The sequence below is a fragment of the Hemitrygon akajei genome, chromosome 8 (assembly GCF_048418815.1).
Source record: "Hemitrygon akajei chromosome 8, sHemAka1.3, whole genome shotgun sequence".
NCBI classification, from domain to species: domain Eukaryota; kingdom Metazoa; phylum Chordata; class Chondrichthyes; order Myliobatiformes; family Dasyatidae; genus Hemitrygon; species Hemitrygon akajei.
The window spans coordinates 123,765,867-123,785,958 of NC_133131.1; the positions used below are offsets into that span (position 1 = coordinate 123,765,867).

At 37.8% G+C, this 20,092-nt stretch overlaps 1 protein-coding gene across 2 annotated transcripts in view; it reads right to left on the minus strand.

The window, feature by feature from the left end:
- LOC140732219 (uncharacterized) overlaps positions 1-20,092 on the minus strand; it is a 483,152-nt gene that overhangs the window by 340,338 nt on the left and 122,722 nt on the right. The window lies entirely within an intron of this gene.

Genomic DNA, 20,092 nt, shown 5'->3' on the forward strand with positions numbered 1-20,092 from the left:
ACTCCGGCTTAGGACAGGAACACATTGCTCATTCTGACAATTCAGTGTTGTACCGAACTGTCAGACATCAATCCTCTGAGATGATACAAATTATTGCTGATATCTATCTGCACCTGAGAAATTAAGTAGTTTGTTGGTAAAACACTAAGTTAATGCCATTTGAAAAGACAAAAAGAAAGATCAATAAATTATTGAAAAGATTGTTATTTCTGCAGGCTGAAGGTCAGCTCTGGTCAGAACCACAAAAGCAATCTGAATTTGTTAGTTTAATCTAAGAGACTTGACACAGAAACCAAACAAGAAATAATCAGGAACAAGGACTGCTGGTACCTTTGAAATTAAATGATACGGCCAGTTTGTCCACTCAGCAGAAAGTCTGCTTCTGATTTTCATTTAGTTCAACAAACAATTCATGAATCATTTAACGAACCTGAAAACCGGAGTCAGGGCACAGGATCTCTCTCTTACTACTTGAACCCTTACCCAACAACTCATTTGGGAGAAATAAAGCAGCATAAGTAAAGGAGAGTGTCATTATATTTCCAAAATTATGAGAATAAATGTAATTTAAACTGTTTAATAAATTACATAACTACATATAGGCACAGTAATGAGTATAATATGGCTGTTAGTTTTGGTCCTGAGCACACACAAGTTGGTGTGAAAGAAATAAATAAAGACATAAAAAGCTGTCTTAAATGTGTTCAGAAACACTGCATCAGGTATCGTTCATGGTGGCAAGCATAGAGCATACTGAACCGTATTCAAAAAATTAGCTTGATCTAAAAAAATAAATTTCCCGTGCAGTCTGAAAAACCCTTATTCGTGACCAGATCTACCCTTATTAACCAGTAAGGTGGCACATTCAGTCCATGTGTTGTACATGTACAAAGAGAGATTTAAAGCTTTAACTTATGTAATAATAGATACAGCTCAGAACCAGATCTTCCAGACCAACAAGCCAGGCCACCCAGCAACACAGGACAGTTTACAATGACCAATCAACCTTCTAAAAAAATATATCTTCAGACTGAAGGAGGAATCTGGAGCACCCGGAGGAAACCCATGCAGTTTACAGGGAGAAATACAAACTCTTTACAGATGGTGCCGGAATTGAACTTAGAACTCTGGAATGCCATGAGCTTTATAGCGTTGCCCTAACCACTATGCTGCTTGGCATCAAACCCCCTACAGTGGCGGGAACTGAACCTCCATCGGTGATCATTGGCACTATGATAGTGTTACGCTAGTACAAAGGTTTTGATATTACAGATTCATTAGAGAAGCTAAAACACATGGCATAAAATGGACATTGAAAGCATGGAAATGAAGTTGGCTATGTAACACAGCCATGATGAATGATGTTTTCGGGCTTGGAGAAGGTGATGTTTCCAGTGGTCAGAGTGAAAGCCGCTGCTTTTTTTCCTTCTTCTTAAGCCCACCCACTCTACTGGGGCATAGGCCACCAACAGCAGCTCACCAGGGTTCTCCAACCTAGGCCAGTCTTCCAAGTCATCTCCAGGTGTAGCCCATCTTCTTTGTATATCCTCCCTCTCCCAGAGATGAGGTCTTCGGAGCTGCTGTAGGCGTTTCCATAGCATTGTTTTTTTTCGATATTAATAACTAGGACTTGGAAGATTAAGTCAAGTTCAAGTTCAGAAGTTCAAAATTATAATAGTATAGAAGCCATGACGATTCTTTATAAAACAATGGTCCAGCCTCAACAGAATGCCCTTCGATTCTGTTTGCCTCATTATGGGAAGGATGTGAAGGCAGTAGCGAGGATACAGAAAGTATTGAATGAATGGTTCCCAGGATGAGAGTGTGTATCAATAGATTAGAGAGACTCCAGCTGTTTTCTTTAGAGAAGACTTAGGGAAGCTCTATCAGAACTATATAAAATAGCAAGGGGTCTGGGCAGAGTGCATAAGGCAGATTGGGAGATATATTCCATTGGAAGTCTGTTCCTCCTAGTGGTGAAATCAAGGTCAAGAGGTCATAGGTATAAAATGAAGAGGGAACATAATTAACAATGACATTGGGAAAAGCTATATTTTTATATAGTGTACATTTTGGTATCCAAGAAGTACTGCTGGCAGATTTGATGAAGACAGGTTTGACCGTGGCCTTCAAAAGGAAATTGCATAACTATATTATGGAGAAGGAACCGGAGGTGAAATAAGTGAGTTGCTTTATCAGAAATGGGCCAAATGACCTTCTGTATAACCTGGGTACAATTACAACACTTAAACCAGGTACAAAAGCAACAAAACCGACAGAGGATGAGAGGTGACCTGATAGAGGTGTATAAGATGTTGAGAAGCATTGATCATGTGGATAGTCAGAGGCTTTTTCCCAGGGCTGAAATGGTTGCCACAAGAGGACACAGATTTAAGGTGCTGGGGAGTAGGTACAGAGGAGATGTCAGGGGTAAGTTTTTTACTCAGAGAGTGGTGAGTGCGTGGAATGGGCTGCCGGCAAAGGAGGTGGAGGCGCATACGATAGGGTCTTTTAAGAAACTTTTGGATAGGTACATGGAACTTAGAAAAATAAAGGGCTATAGGTAAGCCTAGTAATTTCAAGGGTAGGAACATGTTCGGCACAACCTTGTGGGCCGAAGGGCCTGTATTGTGCTGTATGTTTTCTATGTTTGTATTTAAAAGACATTTGGTTAAGTAGATGTTTTAATGAGATATGGGGCTAGCTAACACAGGTAAATGGGACTAGCTTAGATGATCACCTTGGTCGGTATGAGCAAGTCAGGCAAAAGGGCATGTTTCTGTGCTATATTATCTACGACTCTGACTCTAGATCTGAAAGAGAGTTTCTTTTTAAAATAGAATCCTACAATAATCCCCAACTTAAATCGAACCTGCCTCAATCAAAACTCAAAATGAAAATCTATTGAGCTGCAAATTACCACCACTCAGGGGCCTACATGCAAGTTTTATTCCAAAAAAAAGAATGGTAACTTTCTAGCATTTTACAGTACTCTCATCCAGTTTACCAATGACAACAATCACCAAAATCAACCAGGCTCCTTCAGATTTGCCTCACAATCAAACACATTTCTACTTGCAGTTTGGTTGACTGCTTTGAAGCAAATTACTTGCAAAATGTGATTGAATGTCATATGACTAACCGCATTCTTCATTTCATTCTGAATCAGCTCTCAAAATAACACAAATCCAGTATAAACAGATACCCTTTTGGCTTTGCAAATGCACCAGCTATCAGTGGCAGGGACAACATTTTCCAAGGCACAAAGTAACTACGGTACTTTACCGTTTTAAGAGTTACAAAATACAATGACTTTCTAATCACATGATCTTTCCAAATGAAGCTGCTATTTCTGAAGGCTAGAGTTTCATGTTTACATTTCTAGACAAGAGCTCAAATTACATCATAGCATGGTGTGAAATTAAACAATAAATCTATTAATATTTGAGCTAGAACCAGAAAGCTGCAATAAAGCTCATCATAAAAAATAAAAGGACAACAATTCCAGGGACAGGAGAAAGCCCATGACTTCAATAGACTTAATTGATCATTAAGCATTACCAATGTTATTTGGGGGGAAAAAAAATGTGTACTACTAACCATCAGATTTAAAAGGCAAAGTGTAATTCTGTTTTTTAAAATAAGTTATTTTGACTGCTTTTCTTATTCATACTGAAAATTACATGATACAATGTTCATTTCAGATATTTCACGTGAGATTAGATCTTACGATATACCCTACATAGTTTGCTTGAATTCTGTGATCTTACATCAATAAGCATGCAATGATCGTTATGATTTCCTTGAGTGTCTCAATATAATCAGACTTGCTTTTCAGCGTCTTCTGCTACTTCCAGGGTACACATCATCACATCAGTTTCTCCAGAGGATAGTTACAGGAAACCAAATGATAAAACAGAATATGCTATAAATTCAAGGAAGCAAAAGCTTTCCAAGAAAACACAAGATTTGTGGCCTAGAATTTCCTGCCTAATCACATTCATTCCAGATAAAGGCAAACATTACGAAATGAATATGCACCTGAAAAAACAGTGGAAATTTGGTAAGCAAGTTACATGTTCAAGAGCAAATTAATCTTTTGTCTATTGTTCCTTGTGCAGTAATTCATTGCTCATCAGAAAGTTCCCACCATAAAGTTGTAGAACAGATTTTGATTTTTCTGCATTTGCTCTGATCTTCTAACTACCATTGTATTTTAAACACACAGAGACATTGAAACTCTCTGTGCAGAGCATATGATCCAGGAGCGGATATCGATTCTAATACAGATTACAGATCAATCAGTATAAGAGCAACCTAATCTTGAAATAACGTGGGAAAACCTTAACTATTCTATTTTTTTTGGTTATCTTCACCCATGTTTGATTTTGAAATTAATATAACAGAACTTAATTTGAACTTCTCCTTTATGACTGTCAATATATGCACACCTCAAGAATGCATGCTTAACCCTCTGCTCTACTCTCTCCATATACTCATGACTGTGAAGTCATGACTCATGCACAATTCATCAAATTTTTCAATGACACCACTAATGCTGGTCAAACCTCAGATGGCAATGAGGTTTACAAGAGTGAAACAGATTGCCTGGATAAGTGATGTTGCAACAACAATCTCAAACTCAATGTCAGTAAGGACTTCTGGAAGTGGAAGTCAGGAGAACACATAACAGTCCTCATTGAAGGGGTCAGCAGTAGAAAGGGTGAACAGCTTCAAGTTCCTGGCTGTCAACATCTCAGAGGATCGATCTTGGGGCAACCATAGAGCAACTCTAGCAGTTTGTTTTCTTCAGTTAAATAAAGCGTAAAAGGGAGGTGAGAGTTGATATTTGACCACTGGAAAATGATGCTGATGAGGTAGTAATGGGGGACAAAGAAATGGCACATGAACTTAATGGGTACTTTGCATTTGTCTTCACTGTGTAAGACACTCGCCGTGTGCCAGAGGTCTGTGAGTGTCAGGTGCAGGAGTGAGTGCCATTGCTATTACAAAAGGAAAAGTGCAGGGTAAACGCAAAGGTGGATAAGTCACCTGGGCCAGATATGGACTACATCCCAGAGTCCTGAGAGAGGTTGCTGAAGAGATAACAGATTCATTGTTCATGATCTTTCAAGAGTCAGTTGCTTCTGGAATGGTCCCAGAGGACTGGAAAATTGCAAATGTCACTCCACTCTTTAAGAAGGGAGAAAGGCAGATTTCCGGTGACATCATCATAGAGAATGGCAGTTTAACTCACTAGCTCCTCTGGAAAAACGTGTATTAAGCCCCGTTAACCCATCAAATATAGTATTTTTTCGAAAAATATTTGAACTGAAAAGTGGGGCAAGAATGGGGAAAAAGAATGTAAATTAAAAATCGACACTGCGGAGCCTGCAGCCGAGAGGAGTTCAGCGAGCGGCTCTCCTACCCGACCGCGTGCTAGCGAGGCGGATGCTGGGCCTCATTCAGGCGAAGTGGCGAATATGATTGAAATTCTGAAAGAGGTAAGGGAGTTCCAGAAAGATATAAAGCAGCAGCTACATGATATTAAGTCAGAGCTCGCCAACGTCTATCAAAAAATAGCAGTGGCAGATAAGGTGGAAGATCGCATTCAAAACGTAGAACGAATACTGAGTAAGACAATAAAAATAGTAAATCACCAAGAAGGTAAACTGCTTGACCTGGAGGAAAGATCATGGTGGAAAAATATCAGAATGTACAATGTTCCCGAAGGAGTGGAGGGCTTGTCTATGACGGAGTTTGTCGGAAAGATGCTGCGGGACGCGCTGGAGCTTCCCTCGACTATGGAGCTGGAAATTGAGGGAGCGCATTGCGCGCTAGTCCCGAAGTCTACCCGAGATAAGCCACGCTCAATAATAATTAAATTCCTTCAATACAGTACCAAGGCAGAGATTCTACGAAGGGCCTGGGGTAAGAAGATGGTACTTTTCGGCGATAAATTAATATATTTCGACCAAGATTAACCCCCCCCCCCCCCCCGCGGTCCTGCAGAAACGTAAAGAATACTCTAAAGTAAAGCGAGTACTAAAGCAAAAAAAGATTAGATTTCAAACTCCATACCCTTCTAAACTTTGAGTGTTTTACGAAGACAGGACATGGTTGTACCAGCCAGAGGAAGAGGCGACTACAGACATGAAAGCCAGAGGGTTGCCCATCAGCATGATCAAACTGAGGGAAAGCCTGGCAGAGGAATTATCCCACTCCGCTTGGGAAATAGTGCAAGAATCGAGAAGGCAGGAGAAGTATATCAGAAAGAGGCCAGGAGTGTTCCAAAGACAGTCCTCACCCCCTCCAGAAGAGTCATAAGGTTTGGCTAACTTTAAAAATGTTGAGAAGCTAAACGGAAGCAAAAGTAGATGGTGATATACCTATCTCAAGAAATACTTATTATAATGTGAATTTTATATTAATAAGTTGTTATTCTTTATTCGCTCACTTACTCCTTTTTCCCCACCAAAATGAGTATATATATATATGTGTGTGTGCGTGTGTGTGTGTGCGCGCGCATATATGTGTATGTATGTAATATATATGTATATATATGTGTGTGGGTGTGTGTGCACAGCACACAGGGAAATCTTTTCTGGGTAATGGATTTGTTCACTGACTTTTATGAATACTGCAGGGGCCCTTAACTCACAAGTAGGAGGGGTTATCCCCCACAGCTGGACATTTCCTCTAGCTCAACGCAGGGTCATCTACCAGAGACCTCAGCCTTGGAATCACATGTTCGTTGCATTCGTTTTGTTATTATTTGCGTTTCTTGGTTCTTATTTGTTCAGGAAGTAGATAAATTAAGTTTTATTCTGCTAATTTCAATCATACATTGACAGATAAATACAGAGGGCTAAGGACAAAGTAAAATTCATTTCCTTTAATGTCAATGGGCTATTAAATCCAATCAAACGTAAGAGAATTTTATCCAAAATGAAAAAAGAACAAGCCCATGTAGTATATTTACAGGAAACTCATTTAAGTGATAATGAGCATAGAAGACTAAAGAGAATGAGCTTCACTAATTCATTTTTCTCTTCATATAAATCAGGATATAGGAGAGGAGTTGCTATTCGTATCTCAAGTAAGCTAAATTTTGAAAAAAGTATTCGAAATAGGAGATAAAGAGGGCAGATATATTCTGGTAAGGGGGAATATAGACGGAAATTCAGTTACTCTATTGAATATATATGCACCCCCAGGAAGTGATATTGGTTTCTTTCAAAAAATTACTGATATTATGGTAGCGGAAACAGAAGGTCTCCTGGTATGCGGGGCAGACTTAAATTTACAATTACAACTAAACTTAGACTCTTCCAATAGAAAAGCCTATGAAACAAAATCTTTACATAAGAAGGTTAATATACTTTTTGAGGATGTTGGTTTAATTGATATATGGAGGGACCTTTTCCCCGACATAAGGGATTACACTCATTATTCTGCTCCCCATTCTGTATATACAAGAATAGACTATTTCATAATATTTGGAAAAGACAAAGACAAAATAAACACCTGTGGAATTGGGATAATAGATGTAAGTGACCATGCACCTATATATTTATCTGTTGATTTTGATCTACAACTAAAGAATATTATTTGGAAACTAAATTCAAGTCTACCTAATCATCCTTACTTTAAGGAACAAATTAAAAATGAAATTGGTCTCTACTTAGAATTTAATGATAATGGAGAGGTTTCACCTCCCATTTTATGGGATACTCTGAAGGCTGTCTTAAGAGGGAAAATTATAGCAATATCTTCATATAAGAAAAAAATAAGGAATAAAACATTAGAGGAATTACAAAATAGGCTGAAGGAACTACAGAAAAAACACAAATTGAATTTGGCACAGGATACATTAGGGGAAATTAAAAGAATTAGGAATGAAATTAATAGTTTGGCTATGCAAGAAATAAGGAAAAATTTAATGTTTCTGAAACAGAGACATTATGAAAGTGGATCAAAATCTATGAAAATACTGGCGTGGAAACTGAAAAAAAAAGATAGCAGAAAATACAATTCACAGAATTAGGGACCCAAGAACGAAAATGTTAAAAAATAAGCTAAGTGAAATTCAAGAAGCTTTTGAAGTGTTTTACAAAACTCTATATTCCAAAGTTCCAGGGGGAAGCATAACCCAAATTGACACTTTCTTGAATTCTATAATGTTACCCACTTTAAGCGAAGAACAAAATAGAACGATGACTGCTGACATAACTGAAGTTGAATTAAAAGCTGCAATTAGTAGGCTTAAATTAAGCAAGTCACCAGGATCAGATGAGTATTCGGCAGAGTGGTAAAAAGAATTTAAAAATGAGTTAATTCCTGTTTTTCTCCCCACACTGAACTGGGCTCTAAAAAAGGCACAAATGCCACCCAATTGGAAGAAAGCGATAATCTCAGCTATACCGAAAGAAGGCAAGGATAAAATGGAATGCGGGTCATTTAGACCAATATCCGTTCTTAATGTAGATTATAGGTTATTTACTTCCATCATGGCCAAACGATTAAAAGAGTTTCTACCCATACTGATACGTAATGATCAGACAGGTTTTATATGACAACGCCAGACACAAGACAATATACGAAGGACACTTCACATTATGGATCGTATACAAAAAAATAAAATTGAAGCAATAGTGATAAGTGTGGACGCTGAAAAGGCATTTGATTCGGTTAATTGGAATTTTCTTTACAGTTTTACATAGATTTGGTTTCCAAGTCACAATTATTAAAACTATAGACACTATATGACAACCCTACTGCTAGGATTAAAATCAATGGATATTTATCAAATAGTCTTACCCTAGAAAGGGGCATGAGACAGGGTTGTGCATGGTCACCGCTACTCTTCGCGTTATATCTGGAACCATTAGCTCAATACATCAGACAAAATGCAGATATCAGGGGAATTACTATTAAAGGGAAAGAGCATAAATTGGCTTGTTATGCGGATGACATTTTGATCTATCTAGGGCAATCAACATACTCTTTACCTAAATTGATGCAATACTTCGAACAATATGGTCAATTATCAGGATAAAAGATCAACATAGATAAAACCCAATTACTTTCATATTACTATAGCCCACCAAGAGAAATTGAAAATAGATATCCCTGGGCATGGCACACAGAGTCTTTCAAATATTTGAGCATCATTATGCCAAAAGATTTGGTAAAATTATCAGAATGTAATTATCAGCATTTATATTTTTTAAAAAAAGGAAGATATGGCAAGATGGAACCTGATTCCTTTTTTCAGTCTCAGTTCAAGGATTGAGTCTATTAAAATGAATATACTGCCCAGACTGTTATATCTCTTTCAGACCCTACCAACAGAGATTAATCAAAATCAATTCAATGAATGGAACAAGATGTTATCAAGGTATATTTGGCAGGGTAAAAGGCCCTGCAAAAGGCCCTAAAACTTTGCAATTAGCAAAGGAAAAGGGGGGATGGGGCCTACCTTCTCTTAGAGATTATTATTTTGCAGCACAAATAATTGAGAGCTGTGATATGTTGGTGCAACCCATCATATGACACTCAATGGAAAAACATTGAGGAGCGGGTACTTCCCATCCCCATACAAGCAATTTTGGCTGATAACAACCTGCAAAGGTACATAAATACTATTGATAACCCATGGGTGAAATTGACTCTTAAAATCTGGAAAACTACTATAAAAGAATATAATCTAGAGGGAGATATTGCAATTCTTAAATGGTGTGCATATGACTCGGATTTTACACCAAATAAATTGGATGCCAGATTTAAGGACTGGACAGCTAAAGGAATAACAGTTCTTTGCAACATAATGAAAGAAGGAACACTGTTCAGTTTTGAAATGCTTAAAGAGAAACACTTATTAGAAAAACAAGATTTTTATCGGTATTTACAGATGAGACAATATGTTAATAAGATGCTTAAAAATGTAACCAAGGCAAGTACATGCTTGATAGAGCTATTTAGAGAAACATATAATTCAGATAACAGTAGTAGAATCATTTCAAGCATATGTAAGGGGTTGTCAAATCTTAAAACACATTCGACTTCATACATTAAAACAAAATGGGAGAAGGAAGGAGGGATAATTATATCTGAGGAAGAATGGACAACAATATGGAGTTATCAATGGAAGTGTACCAGTTCACAGAAATGAAGGGAGTTTGGATGGAAAAACTTGATATTTTATTACACCCTCTCAGAACTCCCATTATGATAATAACCTCCCTGTTTGCTGGAGAAATAGTGGAAATCAAAATGCAAATCATTATCATATTTTTTGGGACTGCCCTGTTGTCAAAAACTATTGCAGGGGGATACACAATGCCCTACAAGACATCTTTAAATGTGAAATACCCTTAGAGAGTAAGACCATATATTTTGGATATATACCTCAAGAATGATTGAAAAGAAATAAATATTTAATGAATATACTGTTGGTGGCTGGTAAAAAGACTCTTACTAGGAAATGGTTATCACAGGAGAGCCCAACTTTAAACAAATGTATGGAAATTACAATGGACGTTTACAAAATGGAGAAGATAACAGCATCTGTTGATCATAAGCTGGAACAATTAGATTCATACTGGGAAAAATGGTTTAACTACATAATGCCTCATAGGTCTGATTTTATTCTCACAAATCAATGAATATGTTGTAAAAAAAAAATCACTCCCTACTTGTACATAGTTTTTTCCTTTTGCTTGTTTTTTTCTTTCCACTCTTTTCTATAAGTGTATACCCCAGATAAATACTGTGTGGAGATTTGTGATATATATGATTATATATGTCTGAAATACATCTTATGGAAATGTCCTGACAAAGGGTCTCAACCCGAAACATTGACTGCTTCTTTCAATGGATGCTGCCCGGCCTGCTGAGTTCATCCAGCTTGTTTGTACGTCTTGATTTGACCACAGCATCTGCAGTGTACTTTGTGTTTATTATGGAAATGTTTGTTTGATGATGAACTTCAATAAAAAAATAAATTACAAAAAGAAGGGAGGAAGGCAAAAGAAAGGAAATTGTAAGCCAGTTAGCCTATCGTCAGTGGTTGGGAAAGTGTTGGAGTCTGTTATTAAGGATGAGGTTTTGCGGTACTTGGAGACTAACGCCTCTGTAATTCCCTTTATTCCATCCCTTTATACTGATACATGTGACTTGTGCTTCCCCCTCTCAAATTGCAGGATGAATTCAATCATATTATGATCACTGCCTCCTAAGGGTTCCTTTACATTAAGCTTCCTAATAAGAACTGGGTTATCACACAACACCTAAATTAAGATGGCCTTTCCCCGAGTAGGCTCAAGCACAAGCTGCTCTAAAAAGCTATCTTGTAGGCATTCAACAAATTCCCTCTCATGATCTGACACCAACCTGATTTTCCCAATCCCCTTGCATATTGAAGTCCCCCATTACAATTGTGTCATTATTCATATTACATCCCTTTTCCAGCTCCCTTTGCAATCTCAACCCCACATCCTGGCTACTGTTTGGAGGCCTATATATGATTCCCATCATGGTTTTTTTACCCACAAAGATTCAACATTCTCTAATGTTATGTTACCTCTTTCTTAAGATGTAATTCTACCTCTTACCAACACCGTCACACTACCACCTATGCCTTCCTGCCTGGCCTTTGAACACAAAGTATATCCTTTGATGTTAAGCTCCCAACTATTGCCTTCTTTCAGCCACGAGTCAGTGACATCCCCAATGTCATACTGTACTGACCAATCTATAACTGCGCCACGATTTTGTGCACCTTATTCCAAATGATATGCGCATTTAAATACAACACCTTCAGTCCTGCATTCTTCACCCTTTTGAATTTTGCCTCTGTGATACAATTTAGCTCTTTGCTTTTTCACCCAAAATTCAGTAAGTCTGAGCTGCAAACAAAAAGGAAACTATAAACATTACCTGCTAAAGTTGGGCAAATAGCAAGGGCTGGTTGCTGTGTAAACCAGTGCTACATAGGATTCCAGCTGCTCCCATCCATTTCCCGGACCAAAAGCCAGGACCAACAGGCTCCGGGGACAGCTTCTTCCAATCAGACTGATTAATTCACACTGATTTGAGTGTTCTCTATGTTACATTGACTGTTCCATTTATTATAAATACTATGATTGCACACTGCACATTTAGACAGAAACGGAACATACCAAGATTTTTACTCCTCATGCATGTGAAGGATGTAAAAAATAAAATCAATTCAATTACAAGACATTAGCATTATCTATCCAGTGCAGTTCTTGCACATGACAATGATTTCAGAGACGTACAATACAAACTCTTCATACTTTTGATGAGATACACAGCAACAAATTAACAGGTCAGTTTTTGAAGAAAAGCTGTACTGTACACTAAAATATTACCATTTCAAAAAAGTGTCAGTAATTTCCCAAGAGCAATCTTAATATCACAACCACGAGAGAACTTGCAGATGCTGGAAATCCAAAACAAGCACATAGAAAATGCAGGAGGAACTCAGCAAGCCAGGCAACATTAATGGTAAAGAGCAAACAATCAAATATTTTGGGACAAGACCCTTCTTCATGGGCTCAGCCCAAAACGTTAACTGTTTACTCTTTATCATCGATGCTGCCTGGCCTGCTGAGTTCCTCCAACATCTTATGACTGTTGCAGCAATTTTAATGTGTTTAATTCCCATGTTCAGCAAAAATTTAATTATAATAAGTCTACTTAATTATTAAGTTTTCCTAATAATTCCTAATTATTAATTTGTGTCATTTCTCTGGCGGAAAGTACCGATTTTTATTCCCTCCAGATGAGCACATCTCAGAGCTAACAAGACAAACTGTACATGAGGAAGCCATGCTTAAGTCTCGTCACAGCTGGACCTCAATCCCAAAGCTTCATGATGTGAGATAAACATATGCAACACCACTCTATTTAGATTCTTCATTGAGTATTCAGTTGTTCTGACAGGTTTTAAACATGAAATATATCAGTTAAACAAATTATACTTAGTAAATTGCTCTGACTAAATATTTTAAATTAGAAATAGAGGGCGCAGATCCAACAAAGTCAAACAGTAAGACAAATTAACACCTGCAATAAGCTCCTAATTCAAGATGTGTGTTTCCACAGGGATGTAGGCTGGGGTGAAGAAATTGGGCAAATTCTGAAGGATAACTAATTGGGGAGGATTGGGAGTTCAATTTCTTGTTATTATTGCTGCACAGACTATAGAGACTAAAAGGAAGTACACAAAATAAGACACCTTATTAATAAAAATCAGAAGTATCAAAACAGAAAAGATGTATTCAGTTTTAACTTATTTTACTTTCCTGATTTATATTCATTGACGGACAGGTAAATACTGCAAGAATCAAATTATCACAGTTACACATACACTTTGAATGGAACAAATTTTAAAATTAAAAAAGCAGTCTTGCAAACTTAAAACAAGGCTAAAACTTCTCCTAGTTGCAGGAGATAAATTTAAAGCGATATACAGAGCACACCAATTTGAGTTAGCCAATGTCAACATGTTGCAAAATAAAATACTTCACACGCCCTGGAACGTGTTAGTCCCAATAATGATGCCCCATTGTCAAATAGTTAGCCAACACTCACTGCCCAGGCTCCCAAAAATATTCACTACAACATGCAATGGGCAATCAGAATCCAAACATACGTCTTCTCTTCAGCTCAACTGGGTTTGCCCCTCTGTAGCCAAAATCAGTGTACGCAGGCGATGTAGTATTCTGGGTATTCAGGTGAAACAAAGTTGTAAATTAAATAAAAATATTAAGATAAATTACTACAGAAATATTACTGCATTTTGTCACAGATGGATAAGTAACATAAGAAACAGAGGCAGGATGCCATTTAGTTCCCATGTGTCTGCTAAGCCATTCAATAAAAGACTGGTTGTTCTTTTCCATGGTGCCACTGTCCTCTACTAATTCATATCCCTTAATGCCCTGAACATCCAACTTCCTCTCTATCTTAAATTTACTCAGCAACTGAGCCCCCCATGGTACACCTAGGTAGAGAATTCTACAGATCCACTAACATCCACGTGAAGAAAGTTCCACTCCACTCAACCCTGAATGGTTGAGAACATGTTTTGGAAAAAACATGTCTCTAGCCTGGCAAGACTTTCAATTAAGTCATTTTTCAATCTTCTAAATTTTAGAGAGTATGCACACATGCTACTTCGTCATAAAATAATCCCTCCTTCCTGGGAATTAATCTAGTTAAACTTTGTTGCAGTACATCTGTTGCAAGAACATTGCTCCTTATTTAGGGAGACCAGCCCTATAGATAAACTCCATGTGCAATCTCATTAGACCCATATATAACTTCATTGGGGTGCCTTTCCTACTGTACTTTTGCTGCTTGCCACTTCAATTGCTTGTATGTTAGCTCTCATGGTTTGTGTACAAGGCTACATGAACCCCTTGGGCACCTACACACCACAATCTCCATTTAGTAGTTACTTTGCTCTTCTCTTTATATAAAAAAAAGGATCATACATTTATCTACTTTCCATTCCACGAGCCATGTCATTGATTTTCCATCTAGCTTGTCTGCGTCTCCCTGAAGCCCCTCTATTTCCCACGACTCACACAGCTTCTCATCAACACACTGAAAGTGACCCATTATTCTTGATCTGCCCTGTTGTCCAATAACCAGTCCTCTATTCACATCAGGATCTTACCACCAATCACATACTTTATTTTTGTTTAATGATCTTTTAGTCAATGCCGCTGATATTGTTATGTACACACATTCTTTAATGGAACACAGTTCCATGTTCCCCACAGATTAGAGCCTCAAAACTAGGTTAAACATGACTTCCTTTTCATGAATCCATGTTGACTTTACCAAATCCCATCATCATTCACCAAGTCTCTTGTTACCAATTCCTTCATAACATACACCCAGCATTCTCTCTCTATTGATTTCAGTCTAACTGGTGTGCATTTCACCACTTTCCCTCACCCAAAGAACAAAAGTGAAAGCAAGTCACCTTCAACCCCGAGACAGAGATGAAGAATGTTCAAATTTAAGACCATGGTTTCAAATTAAACTAAATCAACAATCCATTGCAACTCCCTGCTGAGATCCAATTTGATTTAGTGCATGTGATATTAAGAAACAGCTGCAAGCACCAAATACTGTAAAGGCTTTGAGAGGCACATACTAAAGTTCAAAGTAAGTTTATTATCAAAGTACATATATGTCACCACATACAACCTTGAGATTCATTTTCTTGTGGGCATAGTCAATAAATCCACAATAGAATAACCATAATAGAATCAACGAAAGACAGCACCAACCTGGGTGTTCAACCAGTGTGCAAATACACAAAGAAAGAAATAATAATACTAGATAAGCAATAAATTTCGAGAACATGATATTAAGAAGTTTTGAAAGTGAGTCCACAGTTTGCGGTATGAGTTCCGTGATGGGCAAGTGAAATTATCCCCTCTGGTTCAAGTGCCTGATGGTTGAGTGGTAACCATCATCTTCACGATGGCCGAGCAAGAAGAGAGCAAGTCCTGGATGGTGTGGGTCCCTGGTGATGGATGCTGTTTTCCTGTGACAATGCTTCATGCAGATGTGCTCAATGATGGGGAGGGCTTACCCATGATGGACTGGGCCATACCCAATATTTTTTGTATCTTTTTCCATTCAAGGGCAAGAGGGTTTCCATACCACAGCCAGTCAATATACCCTCCACTACACAACTATTGAAATTTGTCAAAGTTTTAGATGACATGCCGAATCTTCACAAACTTCTAAGGAAGTAGAGGAACTTCCAAGCGAAATAATAACACCAAGGAACTTAAAAGTTGCTGACCCTCTCCTATACTCCACTCCTACACTCCAGAAATATTTGTGCCTATAGCTAAGTTATTACAATACAGCTATAACCCTGACAACCACTTAATGTGATGCTCAATCATTTTAGTTCTAATCCCTGCTCCCATTCCAATATATTGGTCTACGGCCTCCTCTTCTGCTATGATGAGGCATTCTCATGCTGGAAGAACACCACCATATATTCCGTCTAGGTCGTCTCCAACCTGATGACATGAACATCAATTTCTCCAACATTTGGGAATTGTTTTCCCATACCTTTTTCCTTTTTTTCATTTCCCCATTCTAGCCTCCTTCTTACCTCTTCTCCCCACCTGCCTATTACCTCCCACTAGAGCCCTTCACGTTCCCTTTCTCCTATGGTCCACTCTCCTATCAGATTCCTTCTTCTCCAACCCTTTACCTTTTTCACCATAGAGTACTATACAAAAGTCTTAGGTATATTATCATAGTACTTTCCTCATAAAGTTCTTAGGAACCCTAATAATATGTATGTGCCCAAGACATTTGCACGATATTGTTCTTAACTCCCCCTCCCACCCACATGGCTTCACCTGTTACCTTCCAGTTTATACTCCTTCCTTTCTCCCCCACCCCCCATCTTCATATTCTGGCACCTTCCCCCTTCTTTTCCAGTCATGATGAAGGGTCTCGGTCCAAAACATCAATTATTTATTCATTTCCATTGATGCTGCTCAACCTAAGAGAGCCCACTGCCAACTGCCCTAGAAAAATAAATGAGGATGATCAACAGGCAGAGAATCAACGCTAGATCACAGTGGCAGCAGACAAGTGGCCCACCATATTTTTAATGAAAAAACCCCACTATATCAGTAAATCTGGGCGAATGAACAAGAGAACAGCTCACAATAGAGAAGATTATTCCTTGATATTATGAAGTATGTACCACTGCAAATAACTTTCTAATCTATGGGGTTTTGAATTGCAGGTGAATCATGAATTATAATGAGGACCTAATCGGTCTACCCAATCAATTAAAATGCCAGGCAAATTTCATATATTAATTTCAAATGAATGCTTTTGACCTTTAATTAATTAAGGAATTAAGAATTTGAGATGCCATTGTGAATTACTTCTAAAAGCGCTCAATAGTAGACTCCTTGCAATTTAAGAGCCCAAGCAAAAATATTGAACAGATACAAATTATATTTTTTAAAGTTTATTAACTATTTTGCTTCAGGCAATTAAATGTGCTTGTGCCAAATAAACTCCGAAGTTAAATCTTAAATATAAAATGGTGTGGAAAAACCTTACCTGACTTCATATTAAATCTTTTTATGGCAGGTTGGTGAGCAGATTAAATTAAAATATAATCATGTCTGGATTACCCTAGAGACAACCATAAACAATTAAAAATCTTTCACTGCATATCATCCAAATGTGCCAAATACTGCAAATGACCAAATGGAGATCAACGTTTCTCATGAAAGATCAGGGCTACTATTAAATGGATCAACATACACAAAATGCAAGGGGAACTCAGCAGGTCAGGCAGCATCTATGGAAATGAATAAATAGTCCACATTTAGGGCCAAGACCCTTCCTCAGAACTGGAATGGAAGGAGAAGTAGCCAGAATAAAAAGATAGGAGTAAATGGATCAGTGGCAATTTGCTTGGCAACTATAGTACTATTTATGAGAAAAGTAGTTGCAGTAATACTCATTTATTAATTAACTAAAACATTTTTATTGAGGTCCAATATATTTAAACAAAAGGTAGAAGTTATCATACATGCATAAGAATACAAAAGTACAGATTACACTGGACAAATAAATCAGGCTTACCAAATTTCTCAATTCAGTTTTGTAACCTACTTGATCCATAATTTCCAGCCAAGATATGTTTTGCTGACACTCTGGATATGTCCAGATTTCATTTCCCATATCTTTCCAGTTTGCTAGAAAGTGTGGGACCAATCTTTAAGGATGAGGACAGTTTAGCAGCAAGGTTTGGTACATGTAAATACCATTTATGTTTCACATTAATGGGGCAATATACAGACAAAATTAAGAAACTAAAGATTTATGAACTATTTAAATGACTAAAAATAATTTTTCCAGCAGTTTCCCCAGCTTAAATATTAGTAAACTGACACAACTATTTGCTCGGCTACTCAACTCCATGAGAATTCAAATATCAAAGCAATTTGGGAAAAGACAGAGAAAGGCAGTCAGCAAATTCAGAAATTTTGTGTCCAGGCACGCATTTGCAAGAACCTGAAGCCAGCTGCACGTACACAGGGGATTAATGAAATTCTACATGCAATTGCTAGCATTTCCCATTAATTTCAAAGCATTTTCACAAGTCATACTTTGATTACCTTTTAATTATTAGCATATTTTTTCTTATTGAACTGTGAAACTAATGTAATGGTAGTTAATAAATTAAATGAAGGAATCTTCTTTCCATCACTTACAAAGAGCTTGAGCAACATTTAGATGCCATACTCGCTGACTTGCATCAATCATGAAAACAGAATCAAAATCTGTTTTGAAATTTTGTTACAGCAGCAGAGTGCAATACATAAAAAAACTGATATAGGTTACAATAATAATAGAGAGACAAAATCAGATCGATAAAAAGTGCAAAAGTGGCATAGTGAGGTAATGCTCATTGGCTCATGGACCATTCGGAGATCTGATGGTGGAGGGGGAAGAAGCTGTTCTTAAAAGATCAAAGTTCAAAATTCAAAGTAAATGTATTATCAAATACCTTTATGTCACTACATACAACCCTGAGATTCATTTTCTTGTAGGCATTTTCAATAAATATGTAACAGAATAGTAACCACAATAGAATCAAAGAAAGACCACACCACTGGGCATTCAACTATTGTGCAAAAGGTAACAAACTGTGCAAATACAAAACAATAATAAATAAATAAATGGATAAATAAATAAGCAATAAATATCAAGAACATGAGATGAAGAGTTTTTGAAAGTGAGTCTATAGGTCATAGGAACAGTTCAATGGTGGGGAAAGTGAAGTTATTCCCTCCAGTTTAAGAGCCTGATGGTTGAGGGGTAGGAACGTGGTAGTGGGAGCTCTGAGGCTCCAGCACTTTCTTCCTGATGAGATCAGCAAAAAGGGAGCATGACCTGGGTGATGGGAGTCCCTGATGATGCATGCTGCTTTCCTGCAACAACGCTTCATGTAGATATGCTCAAAGGTGGGGAGGACTTTACCTCTGATAGACAGGGTCGTATCCACTACATTTTGCAGGATTTTCAGTCCAAGCGATGTCTGTATACTCTCCACCACTGTTCCCACTAAGGTGTGTGCATTCACACATCTTTTGCTACTAGCACACAAAGGAATTTAAACTGTGAACAAAAGGTTGTCACCCTCTACCACGCTGGCATGTTAAGTGTATTTCATGATCGTATACAATCACATTTCCTTTTCCAGGTTCTGATGCAGATGATGTTTACAATGCGGAGTTTGCAATGAATTGTCTGCAGATTTTAGAACTAGCTTACTTATACTGTTTTTATTGAAGAAACTATTGATTCGCTATGTCAAATTCTAAAGAAGCAACAGGTGTGAAGCATAAAAGAACAACTGGTTTATTTAAAATGGAATGGATTAATGAAACAGTCAAAGCTACTACACTGACAGCTCATGAGGTCAGGAATCAGAATCAGGTTTATTATCACCAGCATGTGTCGTAAAATTTGTTAACTTAGCAGCAGTTCAATGCAATACATAACATAGAAGAGAAAAATAAATAAGTAAATTAATTATAGCATATATATATATATATATTGAATAGATTGAAAATCGTGCAGAAACAGAAATATCTATATTAAAAAAGTGAGGTAACGCTCATGGGTTTAATGAACATTTAGGAATCGGGTGGCAGAGGGGACAAAGCTGTTCCTGAATCGCAAGTGTGTACCTTCAGGCTTCTGTACCTCCTACCTGATGGTAACAGTGAGAAAAGGGCATGCCTTGGGTGCTGGGGGTCATTAATAACGGACACTGCCCTTCTGAGACACCGCTCCTTGAAGGTGTCCTGGGTACCTTGTAGGTTAGTACCCAAGATGGAGCCGACTAAATTTGCGACCCGCTGCAGCTTCTTCCAGTCCTGTGCAGTAGCTCCCCTTCCCCATACCAGAGACAGTGATGCAGCCTGTCAGAATGCTCTCCATGGTACACCTGTAGAAGTTTTTGAGTGTTTTTGTTGACTTAGCA